General features: G+C 47.2%; 1 long non-coding RNA gene across 2 annotated transcripts in view; it reads left to right on the forward strand.

The window, feature by feature from the left end:
* Nucleotides 1-13,728, forward strand: part of LOC112487803 (uncharacterized) — a 43,864-nt gene that overhangs the window by 24,016 nt on the left and 6,120 nt on the right. The window contains exon 5 of one of the 2 annotated variants that reach the window (XR_003051247.1): nt 2,622-5,155. The exons of the other annotated variant lie outside the window; for it this stretch is intronic. This is a non-coding gene — a long non-coding RNA (uncharacterized LOC112487803). Of the gene's footprint in view, nt 1-2,621; nt 5,156-13,728 lie in introns of those variants that run through there. 2 annotated transcript variants of the gene reach the window in all.

Below are 13,728 nucleotides of genomic sequence, written 5' to 3' on the forward strand. Positions count from 1 at the left end.
TACACTCCTGTGCAACAGGCCATGACAGGCCCATGTTGGGACGCACCCCAGCGCTCCACTCCACAGAGCAGATGATTGACAGGCCTCACTGAGGGAGGTGGGATTCTTCCTCTGTCCGTCAAACATGCCACCAGAGATGAAGACGGGACGTGGAGGGAACTTCACTGACGCTTCCTTCTCTTGTTTCCTGCTTCCTTTCTTCTCCTGCTCCTCCTGCTCCTCCTCCTCAGTGCAGTGGTGTTCTGGCTCAGGTGAAGGTTGCCACAGGTCCAGATGTTCCGGAGGTTTCTGATCCCTCTCGTGGTTCAGTGTGATGTGCTGTGCCACATCTGTCCAGGCAGAGGTGTGCCATATTGCCTTCCATCTGCCACATGGCACACACACACACACACACACACACATGCCGTCTGCCAGAAAGTGTCCATTTTAACCAGGGCCATAAATAGTGTCATTCATGGGTGTGAAACAGCGGGTTTTTAAGAGCGCTCAGAGGAACCGAGCGGAGCTGGAACCTTTGGCAGCTGACGGACAGATTTTCTGCTCCTTGCAGCCACATGAAACTCTGTGAACTGCACACTGACTCACACGGAGACTGAGAGACGAAGAAGACCTTCTGCTGCAGGAGAATTATCCTGGAACCATCTTTGTCTCTCCTCCTCTCTCTCTCTCTCTCTGTCCTTTTGCGTACCACCATCTGTCTCTTCTCGTCCTGTAGCTGCGTCTTCGTCTCACTTTCTGCCTCTCCCCTGACTTCTTTCTGAGCCAGGGGGGCAGTATGGTAGCGAATGTCACCCCTGTCCCAATGTTACGTGGGGGAGAATGACTCCTCGGCCCCGGTGCTGTCGGCAGCCATATGCTGATGTTTTCATATTCCAGAGAAATGAGGAGAGGGAGCCATAAAGACAGCTACAGTCAGAGTTACAGCCTGCCGATCGGTGCTGAGGAGCGGGCGCGGCCCCTTCTGTCACAGCAGCAGTGCTCCGTGCCGCCATCCTGGAAACTACCCCAGTTTCTCAAGCACCGCGTTAACGGCGGGCTCGTGGCCGAAACGCACTCTGCTGTTTTTTTTTTACACGGCTCCGTTGGCCGGTGATTGAAACTTGCTCACGTCTTCACTCTCTTATCAAACATTCACGGCCGAGGCCTCAGCGCAGCTCTGCTGATTGTGGCGTTAGGAGACGTCGCCGCGCTCCTCCCAGAAAGCGCCGCGGAGCCACAGGCAACATTTCCAGCTTATCTATATTTCATGCTTTTATTTGCACTCAGCGTTTAATTAGGCAGTTAGCAGCTCGTTAAATTCTGTTGAGAGCAAACTTTTGCCTCGTTGCAAAGTTGTGCTGATGTGGAGCTTTTCCAGGCGATGGAGGATTTTGATTACGCTGCATCCAGAGTGTCATCAGTTATTATTGAGTTATGTGGCGTGTGCGCTCCAGCAGCTCATCTTTTCAGGGAGAATATTCTCTTCTGAGGTTTTATTTTTCTTATTGAGACAGATGGAGGAATAAATAGCCGTTAAAGAGACTGGCGTCTCCTTAAACCACCAATCACAGCTCTTTGAAACACGTCCAAGTTCGGCGGAGCTTCATTGCCGTAGAAATGGTCGAATAAGATTTGGATTTTTATATGTACGTGTAGTAATGTGCAAAAAAAAAAAAGCAATAATTTTTTTAAAATTCATGTTAATTATTAGAGAACAGTTGCTTATTTACACCCGGCCCAGACTGTAGAGGGGAGCGTTTCCACAGAAACATCTTCTGCCGCTGAGACGTAAAAACCACTCAGATGAGAACGGTTATTTCTGCTGCATTAAAACCAAACGACAGGCTGAAAGGTGCTAAAACACTTTATAGAAATGAGGAAAAAAAAAAGACAATAATGAGTTGGTTTTTCACAAAGACCGGCCCTTTTACACAAACGGCGATAATTTCATCTGTTTTGTGGTGAAACCAACTTGTTTACGGCCACTTTAAAGATAAGGATTCATAGACTGTTGTAAATGAGACGAGTAAACGGCTTCACCTGTGACACTTCACACTGTAATGGAGTGGCTCACGAGTGCTTTGGTATCTTACGGTTTTATTCAGCCCATAATAAAGACTTTGGTTTAATAGGTAACAGTATCAAATCCATTAACCCTTTATTTGTACTTCTGTAAGTGAGAAAAGTTTGAGTTCTGTTGTTGTTACGTTAGTTCACGTTTTTCACTCTTAAAGTTTCAGGACAAAGTGACTGTATTTGTCGCGACACTGTTAAACCGGGGTAAAAAAAAGAAGGTTACAGATCAAGGAAAGAGCAGAAACAATAAAAGGTTGATTAAAAATATAGTAAGATAAAGCTGTTTTGGCAAAAAAAAAATGTTGTTCAGGCATTCAAAGTTTAAGCTTGGTAGAAAAAAAATCGTTTTAAACTTTTCATAAAGACAAAATGAACAAAAGCACAAGTAAATACAAAGAAGTACAAAATAGTTAGAAAGAAATAATACCAGAAATGGTCAAATTGGCCAAACAAGTCTGAGTTAATTGCAAGTTAAGTCAACCTGATCCTGAAGCTAATGTAGCATTGAGCTATCTGACGCCACAGAGCTAAAGTTGACTTTAACCTTTTTGTCCTAACATTGATAGAAAGGACGTCGTCCTCATGAAACTCATCAAATATCACATCTGACCCCCGTCACGTCTGACCTCCAGCTTCTGGACACTGCTCCCCCTGGTTGTCATGGGTGACATTACAGCGGCGTGTTATCACGGCTGTGGTTTGACTTTCTTTGCTCTGGGCCTGAGTTTCCAGACAATTCCAAACCAAACTGCCAACCTGCCACTCTGGACCGAAGGACTAAAAGACACGTGGACCTCCGAGACGCGTCTTCTCAGGTTTCTAACGTCAGTCCTGACTCGGTACCTTCTGGTGCCGGTCCAGCCCACAACTGCAGTTATGTAAGTGTTAGGCGTTTGAAAACGGCCACGTTCGGCCCCTCAGTTGTGTCTCGTTGCTGATAATCGGTGGCCTGGCGTGGTGTGGCGTGCGGCTGACAGATGCCTGCTCCAGCTGGTACTGGGGGGGTTTATCGCCCGGTTGGAACGCAGGTCCTCACACCCCTCCACTGTGCTGGCCAACGTCGCCGTGTTTAATGAGTCACGAATTGCCTGTTTGTCTTCTGCTCCCTGCTGTTTCTGCGCTCCCCCTTCCAGAACAATCCCTGAAACACATGCTGCTGTGGTCCGCAGAGCAGCCAGAGCGCCATCCTCAGCCAAACTGTTGTAAAGAACAAAGTTGTCAAATTTTTTTCCCTGCTCTTTTTGTCATTTTCCTGCCTTCCTGGGTCTCCATCTGAGAGAGCGACGGCTTGCTCTGTAATAAAGCCGCCTTATCAGACGCTGCGCCTGACCTCGCCAATATGGCCGCCCTGAGGAAGTAGTGGCCATTTGAAGCCCCTGACAAACACATAAATGGCTCTGTAATTGGACTGCTTTGTTGAGCGAGGCGCTGGCCGCTCCGACGCCGCTGAACCACGCTCTGTGGTAAATGGAGCCGCATTATGGCAACACATGGAGCAGGAACTGGCAGGACCAGGAGACGGAGGCAGGTGGTGTGGATCAGGGAGCGGAAAAATCTGCAGAAAAAATTGTGTTCAAATTGAGTTTGAAGAAAGTTGTTCTGGGCCCAATAATGATTAAAAAAAAAGTTAGGCTTCATCTCACCTGTTTAATCAACAGGTGGCAGATGCACCGGTACAGAATCTGAAAGTATTTTTGGTTGAAGAAACATTTCTGATAAATTGAACAGATTTCAACTCACAGAGACGAATCTCAGAAAACAAACTTCCCAAAAAGATCCAAATCCTGTGACTGAGGCCCAAATTTAACAAAGTAAAAAAAAAATACTGCAAACGAAAAAATCAACTCCATGCAGCCCCAACAGAACCAGTCCTTCCAGTGCTGGACATCAAATCTGGAAAATCAGATCCAAATGGAACAACACAAGCATTGGATCAAGAAACATAGATTTTTAATAACGCCTGCGTCAGATGTTCGGTCCATAAACACCCCCCCTCCCCTCACCCCCCATGTACACGGTGCCTGCAGTAGATGTAGTAGAAGTCGGAGTATCTGCGGAATCTTGGCAGCGCCGGGCTTCGGCCCAGTGCCGTGAAATCCACATTCTGCAGGGCTGCTCTTTGTGGCCGACGCTGACTCCTCAGAGTGGCATTCTTCTCATTGTACAGGTCAGTGAGACAGAGGCAACTGGCCTGAAAAGATCCTGGACAAGAGGGGGGGGGGACAATGGTTAAAGGCAGCTCATAAATGTCTCCTCTTCAGCTCCGGCCCATTGACTCGCAGCCTCCCTGCCAGGCAGGGCCCTGTCAGACCAGCCCCTCTCTCTAACAGCTTAATTAGCAGAAAGAACAACAATGTCTCGGCCTGTTTTGACTGAAATATAAGAACGGGGAGAAGACCCCGAAGACCCCGGCCCTGTTCTCTCCGCCTCTCATTGTCCGGCCGCGGCTCAGAATCGCATCGTCCTGACTTTTCTCTTCAGCTCACTACAAATAAAACAACATTCCAGCACTGTTCTGTGAGGAGCATGACCACCAGCTGATGGAGGAGAGGGGGGGTCAGAGGGGGGGTTAAGGTCTGATCCCACAGACCTTCTGATAGATTACTGAGGATTTTACAGCTTCTACCTGTGGGTGGGTGAAGGGGGGGGGCTGTTAGTTTGGGAAGTGAACAGAAGGTGGAAGGAAAAAGGAAGTGACTGGAGAAGTTTCCTGGAGAACCGATGGTCATGACACTGTCCTCAGGTGTGGTTTGATAGGACACAGTGGAGGTCTGTAAATTGGGATCATATTGTGGAACCCCGCCCCTCGTGTTCCCCCCTCACAGACCCCTTCCTGACATCAGTGTTGTCTTCATTCAGGTTTTACTAAGAGGATAAAACACTGCACCAGCTCTCAGTTAGAACTGAAAACGTCCAGAGGTCAAGGACCAGTTCAGGTCCCACATCTGACCTGGAAGACTGAAAACTCACACTCTGAGAAAACGCTCCAAACCTCCCACAGTCCACCTGTACTGCAGTAATCTGAACAACCAACCAATCAGTGATGAAATAAAACCAAAGAGGAGAGAAAAAAAACCCCCAAAACATCAAGACAGGAACGGAAGGACAAACGTTTGTAATATTTTAACTGTGTGAGCGGCTCGGCCCCGGTCTCTGTAGAACCACGGCTGTGATTGAAGTCTGGGCTCTGAACTCGGTACCGTTCCATTTTTCTCCCTGACAGCGACGCTGATGATGATAACGCTGTTTGCTTTGTGATGCTAATAACAGTTCCTGGTGTCGACTGTGCACCAAGACACCACAGTGGCTTTGAACCGTCTGTTGTCCCCCCACCACTGACTGAGCCATGGGCCGTGTGTGTGTGTGTGTGAAGGCTCAGAGACAGCGTCCGTCCTCCTACACCCACGTCTGGTTTGTTTGGTCCGGAGCGTCTTGTCACCTCCTGGTCTCCACCCACGTCCCCCCTTGCCCTTCTGTGGTAAACGTTTGTTTGCCTTCGGTGGCATCTCTCCGTAGCTCGTACCGTTTCATCTGCCCATTAATCTCCCGTCTGCCCGTTTGTGCCCCGTCCGTCCATATCCCCGCTGTCACTCTTTGTTAGCTTCCTTTTATCTGCGGTTCACATCAAACACTGGCACCAGATTGATTCTCATGTGAACAAGGCTGCAGTGGGGGGCCGCGGACCTCTTCCCTCAGCTTTGAAGCCCCTTCCCATCCCGATCACAAATTCTTGGACCCCTGCCCAATCTCACACCCTTAAACATAAAGAAAAAAAATGAAGACAATTTGAAGCTGTTTTGTTTGTTGGAGTAAATGTGCAAAAGGAAAAATGTTTAGTTGAATCTTTGTCACTGTGAGACTGAACTATTTATCACTGACCTCTACCTGAATCCACCTGACACGGCTGGAGATAAAATAAAAACCAAGATCAGTCACTAACAACGTGACACTGTTAGAGAGCGCCCCCTGTCCCAGTATCACTGTAATGATCTCTGTGGAAAATGTCATTCACCTGGAGCAGAGCTGGACTTAAAAACCTCAGACATTTGTTTAACGGGACATTTGGAATCACTAGAGAAGAAAGACAAGAAAAAGAAAATGAACCAACACCAGGAATATTGGACTGGGAATTGGAGAGAACAAAAATCAATAACTGATAGAGGAGATTGATACGGGATCAGGAAAGGAAATATGATGATATTTCAGTGAATGGATGTTTTCTCACACCTCACAGGAAAATTTTAAATTCTGTGGCTTTTTTTTTTTTTTTTAGTAACTGCTCCATTTTTATTTACGTTCCTCCCTGTTGTCAATTGAGGAGTTCAAGTTTATCATCAGTTCACTGAATATGAGTGTTCACACACACACACTGGTCTAGCCAGGCCTTTGATGAGCTGTCAATAAATCCACTGGAAACAAGAGTTGTTGTGACTGGACTCTGGGAGTCTGAGGTTCAGTCCTGGGACAGTCTTGTCCTCGCTGTGTCCTTATTGTCAATATCCTGACTGCCTGAAGACGTACGGCCGACATAACTTATTTTTTTAACAGCCGCGCTCTTTGAGAGCCGCGCTGACTGAACCATATTTAACCTTTCTGTGTCAGACCACCCGCCAGTGGCTGGGCCCCCGGCGGCCCATTCACCACCTCCACGGCACCGACAAGCTCGCTGAATATGATATAGGGCCGGGCCACAGACGGACCGCGCGATTTATTCCCCACAAAACCCACAACATCTTTTGAAGATGTGATGTGACAAAAGCTGCGTCGGCCTCGGTGTCAGAGCCGCGGTTTGATTTACCTCCAGTTTGAGGTGATGGCTTTTATGTAGAGAACACGGAAACTCTGGTCTTCCCATGACTGGAAAATCACACTTCTCCAAAGGTTGGGTTCTTAACACACACACACACACACACCCCAGGGGTGAGGTAGATGATGTGGGAGGAACTGATGACAAATACCAGATTTGACGTCCAAGGACTGGGTTTGTACAAGTGCTTGAAGTCTTGGAAGGTTTGGATTTGATAGATGGGAAAAATGAATTTTGTCTAATATTAGTTTCACAAAAACATATTTTGGATAGGAAAAATGAACTTTTTATGTAATATTAGTTTCACAAAAACATATTTTTATTTGATGTAATTGAGTGGATTTGTAGCCACAGACGTGCCTTTGGGTGTTCTTTGAGATCCAGTTGTTTTTCTCCTCATTCTAGTTGTTGTTGCGTCACAATTTGTAAATTCCTATTTTTTTCTACAGTCTTTGCCTCTGCCCCCCCCAATCAATGAAGTTCAACCTTAAACCTTAAACCTCAAATACAGCAGGAAGACGAGGTTTTCCTGGAGACACACTCGCTGTTTTTTTTTTTTAATTTCTTTTCCATCAAGATCGTGGAGTTAAAGACCGACGTGTCGTCCGTGATCAACGGCTCTTTCTCTCAAAGTGTCGTCATTTTCCACTTTGATTTTCATCCATCATTCCAACCTTTAAAAACCCACTCTTCAGCTCCGTCACCTCCTTTTTATCAGTGTCCTGCTCTGTCGTGACCTCTGACTCTCCGTTTTCCCGGATGACCAGCGGAGATCTGGACAATCCCAGTGGGTTAATAATTACTCCCAGTCCACAGTGAAGGAAGCCTGACCTCGGGCTCGGCACAGCAAGGCACGGGCAGCCCACGGTCCTGCTGATAAATGACCGCACTGTGCCTTTACTCACGTTTGTTCAAAGAAGAAGCCAGGAGTGTTCCCGTCGTCAGGAATTCCCTTTTCACCAAAAAAAATATTTTCTTAGATAGGTAAAGAAGAATATAAAATTTATAAAAATGATGATGTAAAAAATTTACATTTTTACACACCAGTCCCACAAACGTAGGTGGCGGCCATTTTTCTGTGTTCTTTCTCCAATGTGCAGTCCCAGGCTAACGCTAATGATGCTAATTACGCCAGTCATCGCTCTCCGCTCAGACACATTTATTTACGTCTGTTTAGAGAAACCAGCTGCCGGAGGTGATTAGACGTGTTCTGATTAACGACCAATCACAGGCTGCTGATGCTAAGTGTCCACCAGCCGTCTCCTCTTAGCAGTGCAGGCTGATGTACACGTTACGTCTCCTAAGTACCAGTTATCTTCAGCCATTTAAGGTGTTTTGTAAAGAGAGTCGTCCCAGGTCACTGACGCGTCAGTCCTTCAGTCGTGGAGGCAAATATATTCACATATATTCTCATTTCTGCTGGTTTCCATCAGCAGCCAATCCCTGGCCAGTGACACCAGTTTCTCTCTGTACTGATTCATTTGCATGTTCACTTTATTCTCTACACAATTTACATACACAAATACTACATCTTTGTAATGATCACTGAATATAAATACAGTTTAAATATTAGCTTTTTAGCTGTGACGGTTAAAGGTCACAAAGTTTGACGAAAAAACAATTGAAAGTCAGACGTGATGTCACTGTAACCCTGAAAAGCAAAGTTAAAATTAAATTGGAAATAAATGTTAAAATAAATAGAGATGTGATTTGAATTTTTAGATTGAAATAGACTTTATCTGTGACTAACCCAAAAATTTGGAGCCTCAAGATAAACGACATGTTAAAGTGCTTTTAGCCTTTTTCCTCTGCCATCTATTGGGGAACTACGGTGATGCAGGGAAAAGGCAGAGGTATAACAATAATATATTAATTAATGACATCATTTGGATAAATTTGACAGGTCAGATTACAAAGGCAAATGACCACATCTGGCCCCCGGGCCTTAGTTTGTCCATCCCTGCCTTAGCTGCATCACACTGTAATTTAAAATTTTAAATGATTACATTTTTAATGTCACGTGAACATTATCACCTGAGGTGAATGTGGAGAGTCACCACACCGGACAGACCATAATTATAAAAGTGCTGAATTCCCTCACTGAGTCACAGCACAGAGGTAGAAGAGAGAGAGAGAGAGAGAGAGAGCGTGGCTGAAGCCGTGTGGCAGAGGCCGTGGCTTTTCTCAGAGATGAACATTAATAACATCAGTGGCAACAATGGAGGCCCTGAGATCAGAGAGATCACCTCCATTGTCCCGCCGTCTCCTACTGACACAGACCGCTCTGCTGAAGGGAGGAGAAGAAGAATAGAGGAGCGTAACCTGGCCGCTCACCACGCCCCCTCCTTTTTGAAATGACATAAAGGCAGAGGTTCCTTTAAACCAAGTGTTTGTGTCGGTGCTGGGACGGAGACGTGAAGCTCCGAGTGTCAGCTCCACATCACGGCTGAGTAATGCTGACGTTTCAGTCACTGAGATCTGGGCTGAGGTGAAACTCGTGGTCAAGTTGTTCCTACACTCGGACAGAGTCGTGCTCGCAACCACGCTGACTCATTCTCCCCTGGTCATGGACTTTGATTCCTCTGATCTCAGGAGAAAATAAAGTCCAAATAAAAGGGTTAAGAAATAAATATCATAGTTAAACCAAACAATAACATTGTTGAAAAGTTGAACATAGTTAAACAAAGTTCCATTTTATATAGAAGAGTGTTCGAGGCTCTGAAAAAATGAATGACTGTTGTAGCTAACGCCTCAGTCCCAGAAGTTCCATTTTTAAATGAAAGATTATTGGAGGCTTTGAAAAAAATGAATGACTGTTGTAGCTAACGTTAGCTCTGGTGTTTGTTGTCTTGGATACTGTGGACTTGAAGTACTGCAGACTTTGTACATCTTGTGTACTTGAGTATCCGTTATCTTGACTTTTACATCTTGTGTACTTGAGTATCCGTTATCAAACTTTTTTATGTAACTGAATAATAAAAAACACCAGTCCGTGTCTGACGATGGAATATAGGATTATATTAGTGCTAATCCAGCGCAGATTAGCACTGATGTAATCCCATATTTGAGCTGTGCTGCGTTCACTGACAGCTCAGTGAGAACCTACAGGGCTTCAGACCATCAGCAGTGAAAGGTGGACCAGCATCAATAGAGCAGAGGTTCAGGCTGACCAGGGGAATCCCTCTGGTCATTAATCATCAGAGTGGACAGCTGCAGACACGTCCCAGTGATCTGGACTGGTCCAAACCTCAGCGTGTCCTTGACCTCATCTCAGGTTTTTGTCCACATGGTTTTATTTGTCTCTTCAAATTAAAAACAGTTTGTTAAAGCTCTGGTTCGCAGCCTTCTTCAGCTCTTTACTGTTGAACGTCATCGCACTTGTTCGTGGCCACAGTTTGATTGATTGATTGATTAAGTGCTGAAAACAGACAGCTCTTTAACTGATGGGACCCCGGACTGTAGAGGGCACTGTCCCAATTTAGGTTTCCACTTGTTATTGGGCCTGAAGTCAGTGTGGACCCCGAAGGGAAGTTGTTCTGTGATGGGGTCGTGACCCCAGAGTGGGTCGGCAGGGAAGATTATTATGGATTTGTCGTATGAACTCTGATGATGACAGATGTAAAAGAGTTTGGAGAAGAGTTTAAATGATTTTATTATTAATGATGTCATCACCTGATTATCTAATGTTGGGATTCGGTTTTATTTATCGGCGAAGTGAAGCTATCTTTTCCCTCCTCTCCTCACCTCTTTTCTCCTCCCTCCCCTCCACCCCCCCCGTCCTTGTTTATTCACAGCCTGATGGCGCTGAAGGCAGTCCGACTGCAGACGTTCAACTCTTTGGCAAATAAAGAAGATGAATGTGTGCAAATCTGAAAGCAAACAGCCGAGCTTGTCAACACGGCGGGAACATCACTGAGGCGGCGTGAATGATGATGTCACTTAGTTCACTGACAGATCACTTAGCGAGACTGCCTTCAGATTATTTCTCCCGTCTCCTCCCTTCCTCCTCCCCTCCTCTCTCCTGGGACGGCGCTTTCATCCAGAGCCATTTTTCAGCCAATTTATTTTTTGATGTGGTCTAACCTGGGGCACCTCCCGCCGGGGGGGCTTTATGTGGTGATTAATGACGGGTATTTAGCCCAGGTACCTGAGGGAGCTGTAGCCCATCTGCACAACACTGACAGGTACAGGACGGACCTGCAGCTGACTGGGGGAGGCAGACAGGTGTGATGACTGTCACTGCTCCTCACCCACCCCCGACTCACCCAGATGAAGAAGTTCTGATCCATCTGGACACCAAACTTCCCCAATCAGCCGTGATTGGATCTCAATGTCAGAATAATGCTCAATCAAGTTGTGGCCCGCGGGCCACATGTGGCCAAACCACCGTCCGAGTGGTGGACTAGTCTGTGGTTATTTAAGAAACGGAAGGATTCCCGACACTGGAATATCAGGAATTCCAAAACACTCTACAGTACGTAGCCTACCGACACGCATCCCATAATGCACTCCTACAACATGTGATGTGTTTTTCCTGTTTGGACCGTGTTGGGTTTTCAGGTCCGTTCAGATGTGATATTTTTAGTTTTTGTAGTTTTGTCAACACGTCCATGTCAGAAGAGTGTGACGCCACCCGCTGGCTGCGGCTGTAGCTCCGTGATTTAGACATCCATTACACGCTTCATCGCCTCGTCTGCCTCACTCCATCATGGACCGTTCCCAAGCAGAACTGGTCCAGATGCCAGAAGAACCTTAATGAGATTAGGCTGTGGACAGGTCGGCGGCCAGTAGCTGTCAGAACCACTCTGTCCGTGGGAGAGCGGCGTTCAACAGGAGCGTGCGAGGTGTGTGTGTGTGTGAGAGAGAGAGAGAGAGCGAGAGAGCATGACTCCGCGTGCTGCCACAGTGATGGTGATTAATGAGCGAGATAATCCATAGTCTCGTTCTGTCACTGATAGACACATCAGCAGACCCCCAGAGCCTGAGGAACAGACTGTGCAGCTCCATCAGTCAGGACACACACACACACACACACACACACTGAGGGAAAGACAAATAGAGAAGGAAAACCGCGGTCTGCCCGGTGACAGCCTCCTGGTTGTAATCCAGTTTATTATTGGATCAGAAAAATCTAATTATTCCCAAATAATGGATGATTTATTTTGGGCTTCACTTTTCCACTGAATCATTAATTGTCCGCGGCCCCTGTGAGATGCATGCATCATCCAGGACGTACACCTCGCCACCGAGGGCCGCGGCGAGCACAATGGCGACGATGGGCCGTCCATAAAGAGGCAGTCTGCTGCCGCACAATGCTGGAAACCCTGCGGCCTCAGACTTCTTTGAAGCCCACTGAGATCAAACGGCATCCTCCGTGGAGCAGTGACTAGGTGAGGAGCATGAGCAGGACAACAGGCCGACGGTCGGACCCGAGGAGGGAGGGGCCGCGGGACAATGGCTGCAGGACAGGGGCCGCCGACTTCCGAAGATAAAATCATATTTCCAGGGCAGGCGTCCAAGAACCGTCCGTCTGCCCGTGTCACCCCTCTGGTGTCACCCCTCTGGTGTCACCCCTCCGGTCCTCCGTCTTTCTTCTGTGAATATGGACAATGACTGTTTGCATTTACAGAACCATAAATCAGAGGTGCTGAGTGCCACGGAGCAGCTGGCACGTTTGCCAATAATTATAATTATTAATCATGCTGATTTCACGGTCTTCACCAGGACGACGGGAGACTGTGAGGGACAGGATGCGGCTGGCGCCTCTGGGACTGCAAGGCATGCTGGGAAGGGAAAGGATGGCCTGTGGAAGACTTGGGAGAGGAGGGATGGAGCAGGGACGGAGAATAAAAGAAGAGAAATGGAATCTTAGCCACAATGAAACTGACGTGGAGTCCAGCAGGTCGGAGGAGAAGTCTGACCGAGGTGGAGGTCCACTGACTCAATAACTCAGTGTTTCATCTGATCCTGGTAAACACTGGTTCAACACTGGTTCAACACTGGTTCAACACTGGTTCAACACTGGTTCAACACTGGTCACCGTTTACCACAGGAAAGCAGAAGGGAGAGAAGTTATGACCTGGAGTTGAAGTGTGTCAGAGCTAAGATAAGAAAATGGTCTGTCCCGTGGTCCACGACCCACATGTTGCCCGTGTGTGTGTTCCTCCTGCTCCGCCTGTTGTCATACTGTATTTTTCTGTTCAGTGTGAACGTCTGGGACTTCTGGTTCCTGGTCGTAGACACCGTGAGACCTTCAGGCTCCCGCTTTGGTCTGGGGTGGACACAGATGTGTTGGTCAAAGTGAGGGGCAGGTGACAGCTGTGGTCCACTGCCATTCTAGTTTGAGGTCCGTGTTGAATAATAAAAATAAGAATAATAAGAAGTGCTGCTCCTCAGTAGGTTGTGCTGTGGTAATAGTTATTTCAGTGGTGGGGGGGGGATTGGGGGGGTTAAGTAAAGCAGTTCTTTCAGTGGTGGGTGGTGGGGGGGGGAGTAAGTAAAAAAACAAATCTAGACACAGATGGTGTGATGTTGTAGATTTTTAATCAGGACTGAACTTGTCTTTCTTCTTTGATGAATCTGGACCGTGGACCAAACATCTGAGTGAACCTGGTTCAGTCAGAACATCAGATGTTTGCTCCTGCTTACAGTCTGGTTGTCTCTAAGCCCCGCCCCCTGCTCCGCGTCACTACAGGAGGTCAGTTAATTGACAGCTGGTTTGATGGACGACCTCCAGTTCACTCTCCTTCTCCGTCACCTTCACTCTCCATCCGTCCAACTTTCTCCTCCTCTCTCTGTCCCTCTCCTCTGGATGTCCTCATGCTCTCCATGCATAACACAGCACCTCCTGGGCAGGCCAGGACGGG

Source organism: Cynoglossus semilaevis, chromosome 12, assembly GCF_000523025.1.
Source record: "Cynoglossus semilaevis isolate Cse_v1.0 chromosome 12, Cse_v1.0, whole genome shotgun sequence".
In the NCBI taxonomy this organism is placed as follows: Eukaryota; Metazoa; Chordata; class Actinopteri; order Pleuronectiformes; family Cynoglossidae; genus Cynoglossus; species Cynoglossus semilaevis.